This window comes from Xiphophorus maculatus, chromosome 13, assembly GCF_002775205.1.
Source record: "Xiphophorus maculatus strain JP 163 A chromosome 13, X_maculatus-5.0-male, whole genome shotgun sequence".
Classification (NCBI taxonomy): domain Eukaryota; kingdom Metazoa; phylum Chordata; class Actinopteri; order Cyprinodontiformes; family Poeciliidae; genus Xiphophorus; species Xiphophorus maculatus.
Window position 1 is genome coordinate 27336135 of NC_036455.1, and position 17835 is coordinate 27353969.

Sequence of the window (17835 nt, forward strand, 5' to 3'; positions counted from 1 at the left end):
AGGTCTGACCGGCATCCTTCCTCACCACCGGAGCCAACTCACCACCAGGGAGTGGTCAGTGGACGGCTCCGCACCTCTCTTCACCCGAGTGTCCAAGACATACGGCCGCAGATCCGATGAAACGATGACAAAGTCGATCATCGAACTGCGGCCTAAGGTGTCCTGGTGCCAAGTGCACGTGTGGACACCCTTATGCTTGAACATGATGTTTGTTATGGACAATCCATGACGAGCACAGAAGTCCAACAACAGAACACCGCTCGAGTTCAGATCTGGGGGGTCGTTCCTCCCAACCACGCCCCTCCAGGTCTCACTGTCATTGCCCACGTGAGCGTTGAAATCCCCCAGCAGAACAAGGGAGTCCCCAAGAGGGGCACTCTCCAGTACCCCCTCTAAGGACTCTAAGAAGGGTTGGTAATCTGAACTGTCGTTTGGCCCGTAAGCACAAACGACAGTCAGGACCCGTCCCACCACCCAGAGGCAGAGGGAGGCTACCCTCTCGTTCACCGGGGTAAACCCCAATGTACAGGCGCCGAGATGGGGAGCAACAAGTATGCCCACTCCTGCCTGACGCCTCTCGCCGTGGGCAACTCCAGAGTGGAAATATGTCCAGCCCCTCTCAAAGAGACTGGTTCCAGAACCAGAGCCGTGCGTCGAGGTGAGACCGACTATTTCTAGCCGGAACCTCTGAACCTCACACACTAGCTCCGGCTCCTTCCCCACCAGAGAGGTGACATTCCACGTCCCAAGAGCCAGCTTCTGCAACCGACGATCGGACTGCCAGGACCTCCCTTGGCTGCCACCCATCTCGCACTGCACCCGACCCCTTTGGCCCCTCTCATAGGTGGTGGGCCCATGGGAGGGGGGACCCACGTTTCCTCTTCGGGCGGAGCCCGGCCAGGCTCCATGGGAAACAACCCGGCCACCAGGTGTTCGGCATCGTGCGCCCCCTCCAGGCCTGGCTCCAGAGTGGGGCTCCAGTGACCCACGTCCGGGTGAGGGAACACGAAGTCCAAAGGCCTTTTCCATCATCGGGGTCTTGGGCTGCACTTTGTCTGGTCCCTCACCTAGGACCTGTCTGCCTTGGGTGACCCTACCAGGGGCATGAAGTCCCAGACAGCATAGCTCCTAGGATCATTGGGGCACTCAAACCCCTCCACCACAATAAGGTGGCAGCCCAGGGAGAGGAAATATCTCGAGTTTAAAAAATTTGACTTTTGGAATTTTTCTTTTGAAAATTTTCAGGTTTTTTCAAGAAAGGTTTTGAGATTTCTTTGGCGGAAATTTACTCCTCCTAACCCTAACCCTCCTTTTTTGTAAATTTGTTTGTACAGAGTATAAACTCGGCGTGTGACGCTGTAAATAAATCTGCTTCTTAATGAAGTGGCAAAGAAAGGTAAACCTTTTCTTTCTTTTGAAAAAATACCAGCAGCCTGTGATGCACTTTTTTTTGTAATCTGCAATCTGCTTAAGCCAAGCACCCAGCACAGCTAGATGCATGAGGCCCAACTGTATTAGTATTGATCTACAGTATATGAGTTATATCACATCATGCAGACCTACTGCTGGCTGTGAGCAGCCTGGCTTTGCATGTGGTTTTTATCAGCTATTCACTAGTTTTCCATTAGCCCTCTAATTTAGCTTTCTCTTGTCTTTTAATGCCGGAGAAGTTTTTCTCACTGGCTGTGGAATCAACATATTTATTATCTGCAAGGTTTAGTAGAAAAGTACAATTTGTCATTATATAATTTATTCCTTTGACCTGAAAACAATGCAATCAGGACACTTTCAAACATACAGAACCTTTCAGCATTTTGAAACCAGATTGAAGACTTGAAACCAGGAAGGTCAAGGTCATATTTCAAAACTCAGATCAAAGGTCTTCAAAGTTTCTGAGAAAACGTAACTCCTGGTTTCTGTTGTTGGCCTACAGGCATGAGGTCACACAATTTGTTGAACTAGACCAGTGGGTCTTAGAATTTTTCACAGACTGTTTTTTGTGTAATTTGCACTTAGTCCAGTAGGATACTTTCATTTTATAAGTCCAAGAGTTATAGATGTTCCACTGTAGCTGAGATATGCCAGACCAAATGCCAAAAAAGGTGTGAAACAGCCACACAGCAGGACATTTACAAAGATTAGAAATAACTTCAGAAAATTTGTGTCCACAGCCGGTATTAAGGGACTGAACAGCATTCATCACTTCCTCTCTTGCCGTTGCAAAATTACAGGCAGACTACAATTTTAAGAAAGATCAGAAAATCGACATCACCCTTCACAACTTCTGCTTCTGTTCGCTGATTGGCCTGCTAGAAATTCTACAGGAGAAATCCAGCTCAATGGGAGAAATCCCACACGGAGGCAACAGCTAGGCTAATGTTGCACATAGCTCAAGGACAAATTTAAAGTATGACATTTTTTAATGGCGATATCGGTAGAAAACCCAAGTCACAGATGAAATTTGTAAAGATTGTGAGATTATTACAACTTGCTAACAGTTAGCCGCACTGAAGTTGGGATGTGATTCAGAGCTCCTGGTCTGTTGTAAACTGAAATGATTTCCCCTTTTTTAGTTTATTTAGAATCCTCTGGGTTTGATCCTCTAAGATGTCCAACGTACCTGGAACGATCAGGTACACAGATAGTTCAGTGTAGAATTATCTGCGTAATTCTACACTGAACAAAGTTCCTTTAAAACACAAAAGTGGCATTTTTAGCGTTTCTTTGCATCAAATTAGAAAAACACAAAGACTTCTATACAGAGTGCTCACGTCTGGTCTGAAATATTCCACATTGATTATATGTTCTTTACAACACAGTTGATGCTTTTGTCAAACATTCTCACTGTTTGTGAAAAGGTTTGTTTTGTTAAATGTGGTGCTGAAATCTCATTTTCTTGTGAACCTAGCTTTGTGTGTCAGTTAGCTGGACACTAAAGGCTGATTGTTACACTGAAACATCAAACGGTAACAATTAAAAGAAGATTTTAGGAAAACAAAGAAACAGTGAAATGATGTTTTACTGTACAGTAGAGCTTCAACTTCATGGCACTTGTTCATGTTCACCGTCTCCCTCTCTCAAACGATGCACAATAAATCAATACAAGAGTGTGTACAGGAGGAAGGCTGCTCGAATTACACTGTTGCCAACAGAGTGTTTTTTCTAGCAACTTTTTTCTTTTTTTACCCCAACAAAGCACTAAGCAAACTGACGAGCAACTTTTTTTAACAAGCCACAGCCACTGTGTGCTGCAATTCAGTGGGGGCTAATTAACATGATGCGACAGCTGACTGGAGAACGGTATGTTCAGTGAAGTACTGATTGATGACTTCAGTCAGACAGAGACGTCTGTTCCTTTAAACTTTATTGATGGCCGTAAATTTGTTGCAAAAGTGTCCACAATTCATTTTGTCACATAACTTCTTCGAACTGCAATGTAGTTTATTGAGATTTTATGTGTCAATGAACATAATGTAGCACATACATGTGAAGTATGTGAAGTGGAATAAAATGTATGTACAGCTTGCAAAATATTCCTCAGAAAAACTTAATAGCAATTCCAGCAGGTCTGTAAAATGTCCTCAGGGTTTATTAAATCAACCTTTTTTGCGCCTTCCATCATGTTACAATGTTATTCCTGCATCAAAATCATACCTGAAGTGATGCTTTGATTCTTTCATGCATGTTTGAGAAATCTCTTAATCTTCCATGGAAACCATTCAAAACTCCTGGGTGGACCTAGCCCCGCCTTCGTGACACAGCTCCTCCTCAGAGCTAAAATAAGTGGATCGATGCATTCCTAATTAAAGTCATTTTTAACCCAGAATAAGCTTGACATAATCCATAGATCTTTTAATAATTAAAGTACGCAGTGTGTCTTGTCAGAACAGTATCCACACTCACATCAGCTGCAGCACTTTTTCAGCTCCTTCAAAATCTGTGATTGATCAACAATTGCCTAAGTTTACATTCTAGGACTTAAATGCTGAAAAATCCTCAAACTTTATTTTAAATCCCTCATACAGACATCAATGAGCTTAATGTTAAGATATTTTCTGATCTACTGATTCTTAGTTCTCAGAAAAATGGTCAATGCAGTGAGAGGAAGCCAAGGGTTCAGCAGCACAGATTGTCATCATGGAGGTAATAATTGCAGGGTTTCCCCTGGCAACCCCGGGGGGCCACCAGGCTTTACCTTCCCACCCACCAGGCTAAGTATTGTTTGTTGATTTCATGTTTTCCTTTTTTTTTTTTTTTTGCCTTTTTAAGACTTTATGGTTTGTGTTTAGGTATTGTAAATAATGTCTTCCGATAACACCTAGTGATATTTTGAAACTTTTAGCCATTTTTTAAAAACTAAATAAACCCAGTGTCCAGCGCCCCCATCACTGAGTTTTTTCTGGGGGAAACCCTGAACTGTATGCTCAGTTTTAGTCAGAGGTCAAACAGAAACCCACTCTCTCAAAAAGCACAAACACTGACATAGACAGCCTGAATTAGATATGGAGTCAAATATAGCAATCTGCTGGTCATTTTTTCTATAATAAGTTGTTTTTTCTAACCATGAACAAAGCCCTCGTTCTTTATCCTTCTTTATAGTTTATCGCAACTGTAAATGCAGTTTCACACTTCTTTTTTACATGAGCATGTTACTGATTCTCCGTGAATATTAAGATAACGTAATTATCTGTAACACTCAGGTCAATAGCCCAGTGAGCTAGTACAGCACATGGCCAGCGCTGCTGCTCTGTAATTTAAGACCACAAAGTATTGACAGTTTTATCTGCGTGTTGCCGTCCAAAGAACTGCAGCAACAGTATCTGGCCCGGGATTCAGCAGCTGAGGAGCTGCACTAAAGTTACAGCTGTGGTGGAGCACAGAATTATTTGAACTGTTAACTGTGCATGTGAGCTGCTTCCTTTATTAAATAAGAAAACGTCAGAACTAATAAATCACAAATTTAAAAAGCATTAGGGAAAACAAAGAAACTTTAAAGCTGCAGTATGAAACTTTTAAAAAATATATATGTATTTTACATATTTTGTAACGCTGTCACTTTGCTGTGACAGTGTGATATGAGACAGATAATTTGAACTTTTTTTTTATCTCCTTCTGCTCCTCCCTGAGCTTGAATAAACGCGGCTCTCCAGGTCAGAAACAACCAATGAGAGCCAGGAGGAGGAGCTAAATGCTGTCAGTCAACCTCAAGTACACGCTGCTAAATATGCTAATGTGGAGAAATGATTCACCATTACAAGAAAACATTTACTGGTTTCCATCTGTGGCCATGCTAACAAAAGTTAGCCAGTTATTGCCATCCGTGGCCATGCTAACCAGCCTCAGCATTGATGGCAGGCTCTGCTAGCTGCAGCGTAGCAGAGAGCAAGGAGAGGACGGGTAGGGTGTGAGCAGCGCCACACCAGATTGTGATTGACATTGCTAGGACTCTGGACCTGTTGTTGAGGATGGAGGAATCGAAGAAATGTTCTGGGAGGTTCCAAACTGCAGTTCACACTAATTGACAACACTTTTAAAACAGTGAATGCTCTAAATATATACAAAATAAATGCTTGTAATGTAATTTAGTTGAGTTATATTCTGAATGTTTTATACAAAATTTATTTCAACACTTGTTTTTACAGAGACACAGTCTGAGTAAAAACAAAGCCATTGAAGTCTCTTTTGTAAAGTGAGTTTCCTTGACAGTAACTAATCACAATTAATGTTTTAACAGTTTGTTATTAATTAAGTTAATTTTATTAACCAATTAACATATAACATTACCCAGTCTTTAAATGTTTCCACAGCTCTTTGTATTGTTTTATTCTATAATGCAGAAGGGAAGCTGAATAAACACCAACCGTCACATTAAAATCATGGATCGTTTTGACTACACTAACTACTTTCTGGATTAATATTTCTCACTTTTAGTGCCAAAATGATGTCATGGATGCATTCACTAGCAAGTGTAAAAAGCTAGTGGAAGACAACATGGCTTCTATAAAGGGCCACCTTATAGAAGTACAAGCATAGAATTGCGTTACAGAATCTAAACCAGCAGTGTCCACCATAGCGGGGTTCTGTTAAACATCTGTCAACACAGAACTCATTTGCAAAGGTTTCTGTAGTCTAGGTAACTATTTATCTCTGTGGACTGTTTAAATGGAGGCAGCATAGCCTGCTCTGCTTTGGTCACGCTGCTGTTTTCTGTGGCCATCAAGGCAGGTTAGGGTTGAGACGTGCATCTGTTCTGTTATGGCTTGTGGCTGTGCCATGAAGGGTGGGGGTCTTTGGTCAATCTGTGGCTTGGTGTCTGCAGGAAGGCAACAGGACCTTGTGGTTGTGGTTCTACTGCTCGATTTATTGGTTGGGTACACCTTTGCACATACAAACTGTAGTAAAAGGCACACTCCTGCTTTGTAGATCCAGACAGTTTTATTTATTGCTGGGAAGTCTTGACCAGAAAAAGACTTTCTTCATCCTTGGTTTTTATGTTGAGCTCAATCTAAACAGTTTGAACAACAACATTTCACTTCAGACATGCTGTGGCTGATTCTAAATAGTGAGTACTAATGCATTTCAGAGGTTGTAAAGCAGCACAGACCAACAGTTTGTTGTCAGTGGCGTTTAATGGCCTTTTAAACGGATAGAATTATGTTTTTTTTACAGGTACACTTTAATTACTTAATTAGTATAATTAAGTAACTGTTACCTTCAGTAGTTGTACAAATGCTGTTTTAAACATGTTAATGTTGATTAAGTAGCTCCTCAGATTTGAACAGACTAAAGATTTTTATTTAAATTTTCTTTTTTACTTTATCAAAGCCCCAACCTGGAACTTTAGTACTGTGTTTCTGGAACGCCTGTAAATCTGACGCACAAGCAACAATAAACAAAGCCGCTCCGCTTGGCCAAAAAGAAACAAATTTTTACTTCAAAAATGGATCTGATTGGATGTTGGCAAAGACTATTGTTGTGGTCAAGTTGTGCTAAAAGGAGTTAGTTTATGAGCAAAGCTACATCCTAATAGCTTCTCAATTCTAAACCTGTTGCAGCAACATGCTAACGCTAATGTCAGCGCCCACAGTCCACATTTATGAAGCATTTTTTTCCCATGAATAAGGTTCTTGAAGCACTTAAAATTTGAATGGTATGACAGCACTTAGCACCAATCTGAAGGTTGAATAACATAAATAACAGACTAGAAATAATAAATATTGTACTTGTTTAGCTTGTATATCTGTTGACTCAATTTGTCAGCAAAAGGCTTTTTAATTAACAATATTGCTTATTTTGTCTATGTGGGTTTCGATTAAAATCCTTTTGAGATTAATTCATTACAAACCATGCAATTAACTTGATCAAAAATGTCAATGAAGTCCCACCACCAGTATGTGTCAAACATAACTTAAAAGAAATTTGACTTTGCAGTTTGATGCCTTAAAATTGGCCTCTGTCATTTTTAAGAACTCCTACTCTTTCCAACACTCAGGCTTCAGTACGTCATCACAACAATTCTCCTCCATTATGCCGCTCTGGAGGAGCTGCGTGGCGTGGTGTGCTCAGAGCTGGAAGCTTGGCTCTGAGGAGGAGATTTGTGGAAGTAGGCGGCCTGTTCGTGGTTCAGGATTTGTGGATTAACCTATTGGCAGATATTTTCATAGAACAACTCCAAATTAAAAATGTGTGAAATTTTTCTTACTGCATATGTAAAATATCAGAAACAAAATGCAGCTTGGGAAGCTGAAATACCTCGGGGCGATGCTATTGGTTGGCATTTGCTAGCTTTCCCCGTGGATGTGTTGGCTCTCTCCAGGTATTCCAGCTTCCTTCCACAGTCCAAAAACGTGACTGCCAGCTTATTCAGTCTCACTAAATTGTGCTTTGTTTTGAGTACGTAGACATCTGTCCAGGATGGACCTGTCTCACAATGACCACCGTCCTACAAAGCTAAGAATAAAAGTGTTGTAGAAACGTGTTATCTAGCAGGATGTTCACACTGTGACAAGGCCAAGCAGATAAGCCCCAGCTGCACAGTCTGAGCATCGTCCATGGAAAAGTCTAACACTGTCAGCTCTGTCACATCGAAGAAGGCAGACATGTAGATTTAAAACCAATATTGGTTTTTGTGTCATAGTCAAATAATATAAGAATAAACAAACCAAAATATTGAAGGTCGCAATCACTTTTATTTTCAGCAGATCTGAACCTCAGTAAACATTTGTCAAAATGGCGTGGCAAGTGTTTAGTATATCTTGTTGTAAACTTAAAATAGCCAAAATGTCGCAGTGTTGCAGTGGGACTTAAATCCTGAGGATTTAAGCTCATGTTCCATTTCCTAAAAACAGCCAGGAACATTCAAGGCGTTCATTGAACTCTGCTAGCCTCAACTGCCTGCAATGCTTCATGGGAACCACTAGGCGGTGGAAATGCTCTTGTTGAAAAAGAGACCTAAAAGCACACAAAGAAATGATCATTTAAATATGTCAGTTCATTAAAACTGGATATAAATACAGAAATAATTTAGTAAATATAGAATCAATTAAATGTATTGATTTTATTTTAAAAACTAGTTGTAATTATTTAAGAATTTGATACATTATTTTATCCTGAGAGCAGGAACATCTCTTTTATGGAGACCGTGATGAACGGATGTCAGGCGTATTGAAACAGGGACTCATCTAAAACATGAAGGACAGGGGGCCTAAGGACCAGGGTTGGGGGCCACTTACTAAGACCACCAGCAATTGATGTCGTCACTGGTGACATCAAAGACGGTTTCAGAGAAAATTATAGACGTCGTTTTGGCAAAGTTACACAGTGACTGTTAAGAAATTTTCAATTTCTATTCAGTTTATTTCCATAGCGCCAATTCACAACAAATGTCATATTGAAGCACTTTGCAAAAAAATTATTTAAATTCAATCATATCTATTGATTCTAGTTACCAAAAAGTACAGTACACTTAGTTTTGTTATTCAAAATAGTTTAAACCGTTTCTATCAAAGGAAGCCCAGCAGATTGCATCAAGTCAGTAGGTGTGTTTCCATTGACCATACACTCACACAATTTGACATTTCAAAAACTGATTTGCTTAATGGAAGCACGCCAACTTTGAAAATCTTTGCTAAATCGTTTTGGCGCTAGGATAAGGTACCTGGAATGGAAACACATTTTTCACATCACATGAGTCACATGATCAACAACAGGATGTTGCCACTGGATCAAACCATGGAGACAGGAAGTAGTTGAAAGGATGATGGCGCAGCATGATTTTTAATGACTTATCGCGTAAACAGTTATTAACGTATAATTTTAATTGTGTTTCCTATTTAGTGGAAACACCACAATTCTGACGTTTTTTGTTTTAAGCCATTAGCATGATATCGACGTAGTTTTGGGCACATTTGTAATCGCAATGCAGCTACTGACTTGCAGCATTAACTCCTCCTGGACGAGCACATAGTGACAGTAGACAACGGCTTGCACCGTGTTATTGATTTTACAGTAATCCCTCATACCGTGGAGTAGAGAGGAGGAAATCTCCCCTTTAAAGGAGCCTCCAGCAGAACCAGAACCTGGCTCAGTACAAACAACCATCTGCCGCGACTGGGTAATATCAGAAGACAGAGCAAAGACACAAAAAGAAACAGATGAAATGATGTAGGATTATTTTTGATCTTTGTGAATGTAAAAAGTTTTACAGCAGGAACTTTTTGTTCCAAATGACTGAATATAAAGATTTCACTTAGAACCCAGAGCTTTGGCCATAAACCTGACCATCTCTCCAGTCTGATTCACAAGAACTTGTTGCCTTCTAAAGGAAGGATGTATCTGGCCTCCCTCCGTTCCCCTCTTTCTTCTTTAACAGCTAGCCAGATTAGCTCACTCCTTGCCTTTATGTAATCCTTAGCTGGTGCCCTCTCGATGCCCCACATGTGCATGAACATTAAGTCATTTAGAGTAGCATATTAAAGCGATGATGTCAGGTTTGCCTGAACTCTTTTTGGCCTGATCTTGGCAGGAACACTGTGGACATTCTCCATTCTTCAATCCTTACATGTCCTCAACCTTCCCAGGGTTTTCTGAGAGCAAAGCACACCCGTCGATGTAAAGACGACCTGAATGGGAACAGTACGTTTCTTAAGTCTCTTCCTCGACTTGCATCAAACGGCGACCCACTCGCCCTGCGTCCCTGCCAGCTGTGCAGACCAAGATGCCTGCCAAAAGAAACACGAGCTTACGTCAACTTACAAATACGTAGCTGCTGCTTAGCTTTGACCCCAACGAGAGGGAGACGAGGTGGGGGGTATACACAGTGTCCCCTCCTCCTCATTCATACGCGTAACATACTCAGCTACCTGTTTGTCAGTGCAGCACACGTAGAGTGGAGACTCGCGTACCTCTCGTCACCGTCACTCTCATTCATCCTTTTCCTTCCTCCTCTCTGCTTCCCGTCATTCACAAGCCGAGGACATCCCCACCTGCAGCCAGGTAAATCAGCCCTCACACTCATTCCTTTTTCTTTTTTTTTGTCAGCCACGTTCATTCTGACCATTTGAAGTGTGTGACGTGACGGCGTGAGTTTGCTCCATTCATGCCTTTGTTGCTGCAAGCAAGCACTGCATCGGCAGAGGGAAAAAAAAACAAGGATTATTGCGCTGTCGTACTCTGGGAGACTCGGAGGGGACCTGAACATTTTGTGCTGATTTTATAGGTGTGCAGGCGGTGCATCTTCTGTAAGGAGCATGGGGTGTGTGTGTGTGTGTGTGTGTCTCTGTGTCTGAATGGAGCAGAGGATGATGCATGCAGTGCGAAGTCTGTGGGATGTGTGTGTATTACAGCCTGCAGCTCGCACTGGGAGTGAATGAGCTGCCTGTGTTGTGCAGCCAGTCTTCTCGCGTGGACCTGTGGGAGCAGTCCTTAACTCTGCGTACTCACCCCCACACACCCCCACACACACACACACAAAGGGGAAGGTGGTGTACAATACAGCTGAGAGGACCATGGAAAGGTGCTGATGAACTCCTCAGCTGACGTTATGGTGGGAACACAGATAAGGGAGCTAAACGCTGTTATTAAGATGAAATAAGTTGAATTTTGCATCCTTGAATAATTAGTAAATGTGTCTGCTGGTCATACCTAATAGGTAAAATGTAGCAAAGGAAGGGTTAAATTTTTTTCCTCATTGTAAAACTCAATACTGGTCATTACATTTGAGATATTGTTCCTCCTAAAACCATCTACAAGGATGCAGAATCATAGCTGTACAAATTCAAGGCTTCTAAACTATTGATTTTTAGCAATGTTCTCTCACCCAAAAAGAAGCAGCTCCTGAGGGGGAGGCACCTTAGCCTGCCTTCCCTTCTCTCTCTCTCTCTTACTCTCTCTGTCTTTTGTCCGTTAGGATGCTAGAAGATAAATTTAGCCCTCCAGCTCTCCTTCCATCTGCTACCACATGGTTTAGGGCCGTTACCATAGGAACCACTGCTGGGTGCCCATTAGAGTGAGAAGAGGAAATTGTCAAGATTTTTAAAAAAAGCTTTTTTAAGCAATCCTGTATGTGTGTATTCCAGATTTTTAATTTTGGGGGCGGGGTGTGTTTTGTCAAATATATTGCATTTAGTTGCATTTTCCATGCAGCATGGTAACTCCAGTTGTGTTGTCCGCTCTGCATTCAAGCCATTTGACAAAACTGATAGAGGTATTTTTCAATCAGGGCATAACGATATAGGTGGCAGACGAGACGAGACGATCACGAGGAGTCAATGTAGAGTCATTGTATCTAGGTTTAACTAGTCTATGTGTTGCAATTTTATGATCGCCTTTATCTAAGCTGGTTCTAAAAGTCAAATAGAATAAAGTTTCACTAATGCCAAGCTATGTTTTATGGAATTTCTGTTCTATGTTACAATATTTTGTTCAGCTTTGTTCTGTTTTAAGTTAGAAATACTCGCCATGGTGGCGTAGTGGTTAGCGCAACCCACGTTTGGAGGCCTTCAGTCCTCGACGCAGCTGTCGCGGGTTCGACTCCCGTACCTGACGATATTTGCCTCATGTCTTCCCTCCTCTCCTTCCCCCTTTCCTGTCAGCCTACTGTCATATAAGGGACACTAGAGCCCACAAAAGACCCCCTGGAGGGGTAATAAAAAATTTTTAAAAAAAGAAATATTCACTATATATACTATGGTATTCCAACATCCACCCGTCCATTGTTTTTCGTTTATCTGGGATCGGGCCGCGGGGTAGCAGCCTGTAGCAGAGAGCCTCAGACTTTCTTTCCCTTCTCTTCAGCCACTTGGTCCAGCTCCTCTGGGGGAATCCCACGGCGTTCCCAGGCCAGTTAAGAAACATCATCCCTCCAAGTGTGTCTGGGGTCTTCCTCTGGGCCTCCTCCTAGTGGGTCGTGTCCAGAACAACTCACCAAAGAGCAGCCCAGGAGGCGTCCTAACCAGATACCTGAGCCTCCTGCACTGGCTCGTCTGGATGTACAGAAGCAGTGGCGATTCTCTGAATCCCTCCTGGGTGAACGAGATTAAGTAATAAGTAATCTTTGTTCGGCACTGGCTGCTGCCTGGTACTGAAAGTAAGTATACAGAAAATATACAGAAAGTATTTGAACTTTCTGTTTGTGACTGGTTGTTATTTATCTGGGTGAATGCAGGATTTGGAAGGAATCCTGGATGAAAGAGTTGTCTGTGATTGGCTAGTGGTGTGGTTAATTTACATCGACATGATCAAGTTACAGCGGAGACACAGGGCCAATTGCTGCCGGAACACATGTTGAGTGAGTGAGTGTGAGATGTAAACACATTTACCACATGGTACTCTTTATTTACAAAGATATATGCATCACATCAGTCTCAACTCAAACTTGCAACAGCCCGACTACAGGCTGAGTTAAAGTCATGCTTTGGGAAGTCTAGCTGAAAAAGCAAAAATAAACACTTTGGAAATGTTTTGTAATAGTGATTTTTGTAAAAACACTATTACAAAGGTGTTTTAAAAATCTTATTTCTGATGGAATATTGATGGAAGATAATGTTATTTAGTTCAAGCTAAATTCATATTCATTTGTTTTGACAGCTCACTTGTTGATGTCACCAGAATATGTCTGTAAGCTGCAGTATAGGAAGATGGAGATTAGCTAATTGCAAGATATTAAATGAGACACTGTCTAATGGAGAAGATCCTATTAAAAATGCATTTACAGTTGTTTTTTGTATTTCAGCATCTAGCTGTTAACATCTTCAAGACTGAAAATAGTCTAAGACCCTTTTTGTACATATGTAACTACCTTACTGCCTACAGTTATTTTTTCTGTTCTCAGTTAAAGAAAGCATGTTGCATAGTTTGTAATGTTACTAGATAACTTGCACAAACTCTATACACACACACCCTATTATAACATAAATGGTTTTGTTGAAGGTTCAAATTTCACATGTATAGTTCTCCCACAAGTTAATTCAAAGATGGTTATCAACCTGTTATCAGTCATTTGGATATTATCCAGCAGCTTCGCCGTCTTCCACCAGAATGTGGGTGTAGAAACCAGCTGGTCTGTGCGTGGGATGCCTTGTTTACTGTTTCAGTGTGCTGGCACATAATAGCAGTGGGAAATTTATTCATGGAGGAACTGATAGCTAATGGCCATTCATCCGCTACATTTGGTGGGATCTTTGAAGGATCTAGAAACATGGCTTATATTTATCAAATATTAGATCTAATGTGACTCTAAAAGGCTTACACTGTTGTAGAAGAACCGGATATTAGAATCCACAGCTTGGTAATATGTTAAACACATTTTTTTTTTAAAAACACCCCGTCCCCCAGGTAAGCACTGCTTATTTTTATTTTAAATAGGTTTTTTAAGCACCAGTAAGCCCACACTACATGCGTCTTTGCTGTGCTCCGCTGTACTATGCTGCAGTACTGGTTTTTATATTGGATGGATTTAAATGACAAAACTATATTTGCTTAATGGAATGCACCAAATTTGAACAGTTTTATGGCTAATGAAACACAGCTAGTGTGGTGAATTTGCTTAGGTGTCCAATCATAGAAAGCTTGGGAACTGCCCTACAGCGTTGTCACTTATGAATTATTTTTCTCACTGTACAAATATGGACTTCAGATTGATGTCAGAGGAAGCAACAAGTAGTTCTGGAAGAATATTACTGATGTATTTCCTTACATGTGTGATCCAGATCTTCGGAGTGTCCCTCTGCTGGCATGCTGGTAGTCACACCTGCTCGGTCGGTTATTTAGGTGAATTTGATTGAAGTTTGGTAACACCTAACAACTGTTTTTCTTTTCAATCTAAAAAAAGTAGCAAGAGTCCAGTACACAAGTTCTCTATTTTTAAAAAAATTGTTTCATAAATAATGACAGCTTGGTTTCTGTTACGCATTTTTGCGTATCTGGGGCCAGATTGTAGTAAAGATGGTCATTTTTAAAAAGCTCCAGACATAAAAGGCCAGAGTCAAAGGCACATTGAGTTGCTTTTTATTAGGATTGTTTGTGTTTGTCCTCAAGTAGAACTTGTTTGACAGTTTGTTTCTCGAAATGCTTTGGAGCCCTGTGCTCTAAAGCTAGCACTATCTTAAAATGTTTTTTTTTTTTTTTTTTTTACCAAAAGTGATCTTTGCACAAAAGTAAAAAGAGCACTGCTTCTTTTTTGGGGCAAAGAATAACTTTGGTCATTAATTTAGGAAAGTGACACAGGAAAAGCTTGGCTTTCTGAAATTAATTGACATAATGTTTTCTACAAAAGTCACAAAAAGGTTTTGTGTTTAAAATCATCAGAAGGCAGGAGAATGTTAAAAATAATTAGGAAAAATTATACCTGTATAACAGTTTTTAAATTATGTTGTGCTTTCTTTGTGCACAATGACAGTCAAAGAAATTATGATTCTGATTCATTTGAAATAGGCAATATGATAATTTGTTGACTAACTACTATCTTTTTTTAATGAGCTTATAATTTTTTTGTATTCACAGATCATAATGTTCAGAAGACAGGAATCATACATTCAAATGAGTCTGAAGACTGGATAAATACTCCATGGTACCTTTACTGGATCAGCACTGCATATGAATTCCTTCCCCAAACAACTGGATTATTTGAATTCACTGCTCTGAAGTTGATATTGTTTGCTATGCAGCAATTAAGATTGAGTCAATAAAGCAACAATCATGAAGCCTGCCACTTACATGAGGTAGGCAAGTTGGCCAAACCACCTTATGTGAAATCCAGATAAAGATTTGCCTTTGATTCTGTGGCCTGGTTGAGGCAGACGCAAATCAAGTGTCTACCTGGGGATTTCCTTCTTGTTTATGGAGGCCTTGCATTGTCAGAAAACAACTGGGGAGCAGACTGGAGGTCAAGAACAACATCAATCAGAATCTCTTCACCAAGGTCTGCGGTGCAAGTCTCCATTCCGGATCTCTCAACAACAACCAACTGCTTGCCCAAAGTCTCAATGTACAGCACAGGTGCCCAAGCTGACCAGAAGACATAACCGTGAACGTAAACGTCTTAGGCATCAGCATCAGAGCATTGTCTCTGGTACAGAGCTAGAACACAAACAAGAAGCAGCAACAGAAGAAGCTACAGTTTCCTGTTCGTCGTTAGGAGGCTTACCTTGCACTCAAGACCCTACTATCCAGTCTGCATCAGAAACTCACGAGGACAATCCCAAACAGAAACGTGAACGCAAACCTCAGAAACCAGGCAAATATGTTTGCACTTACTGTGGCCGTGCATGTGCAAAGCCCAGTGTTCTACAGAAACACATTCGCTCTCATACAGGCGAAAGACCCTATCCTTGTGCCCCTTGTGGGTTCTCTTTTAAGACAAAGAGCAATCTGTACAAACACCGCAAATCACATACCCACAAGGTAAAGGCAGGCTTGGCATTTGGGGAGCCAAAATCTTTAGAGGAGCAGGTCACTGAATCAGAGGATGAAACACGACACCTATCCTCTGCATCAGCTCTTACAAATAGACAAAACAGTGTGGCCTTGGGTAAGAATCCTGAAGTTGATGTGACAAAGGATAGAACTGGACCCAGCAATGACTCCTTTGCAGTGAAAAAGAGACTAGCCCTTCGTCTAAGTAGAGGGAAACGTTGCTCTCAAGACTCTTCTGATGAAAAGAACTCATCTCTCATTTTAGGTAGCAGAGGCAGTACAGAATCTGGCTACTTCTCCCGTTCTGAAAGTACAGAGCAACCACAAGACAGTCCCACAAACACAAGTGCCAAAAGCTATGCGGAGATCATCCTTGGTAAATATGGACGCCTTGGACAACTACAGAGGATGTCCCGTCATCATGACCAGAATCTCCTTGGTCATGAGGAAAAAAACATCTCATTCAGTGTCCCCAAGAAGCAAGTTATTGATCATATCACAAAACTCATCACTATCAATGAGGCTGTGGTGGATACCAGTAAAATTGACAGTGTAAAACCAAGGAGATTTTCACTGACTAGAAAGAATAGTTCAGAGGCCCAAAAGAGTCCTAGCATCAAAGAACCCATTATTCACAGCCCTAAATCTGGAAATATTGGGTATAAAACAACAGGCTCCATCAGTATGGGAGTTCCCTGTGAAAAATTTCATCATGCATCCCTAAAAGTGGAGCAACCTTCCTGCCAAATATCTACTGTTTCCATGGTGAGAAGTCTTTCAATGCCATCTGCATCAAGTTCATTAGACACTTCAAGTACTGTTCCCTGTAAATTTCGTCAAACTCAGTCCTTTGATGAAAAACCTTTTGAAACTCAAACGCCGCGCCGTTTTGGAACTCTAAGAAGGCAACCAGCCATCGAAATCCCTGTAGGTTCTGAGCCTACAAAAGAAGAACAAGAGATGTTGCATACATTTTCCTGCAACAGTGTAACCACAGTATCTGGACAGAGGCAACGTCAACCACAGCCGTATGAATGTGAGGCCTGTGGCACTGGTTGCAAGGATTGGGAAGGTTATAAGAAACACAAGCAAAACCTATGCCATGCACATTATCCCCAAAATGAAATGGTAACGAGTCCAATGGAGAGCTCACAGCTAAGTAACCATGTAGTCAGAGCCGGAGTCTCAACAATGCGTAAGAGAAGGAAAGAGGAGAGTTTTGATTCTGATGACCTCTCATTGTCGCCTTCGGCTCTCTCATCAGGACAGTGCAAAGATGAGGCTATTGTAGCTGTTGAGGGCCCTAGACGGCCAGCACTTCAGACCTGCTCTGTGATTCAGCACACTAGTTTATTTGAAAAACAAGAATCTTCATGTCATGAATATCAAAGCCTGAAAATAACAAACAGCTCTCCACCTCATAAAGAAAATCGTCCTATCTCTAAAACCCAACCCCAACATCAATCAGTTAAACCTACCAGCCGAAAGCTGGTCCGTCAAAATAATGTGCAGGTTCCAGAAATACTTGTAACAGAAGACTTAAATATTTGCCCAGATAACTCAAAAGAGCCAAACTTGGCAGAGAAAAAATTGGAGAAGCTTGATGATTTTCATTGGCCACAGAGGAGCCCTTCGTTAGCACAGCTTCCCATTGAAAAGCTTCCCCCAAAGAAGAAGCGCTTGCGTTTAGCTGAGGCTGCCCAGTCCTCAGGTGACTCTAGCTTTGATTCCATGTCTCTGCCCCGTAGCCCCAGTCAGGATAGTAGTGCATCATACGCATCCAGTCGCTCTACATCTTTTGAGGAACCAAGCAGACCAGACATGGAGATAACGACATCAACAGCGCTAAGGAGATCAAGAGCTCCTCACATGTTGACTGTGCCTGGGGTTCATCATCAAAGAGAGATGAGGCGCTCAGCATCT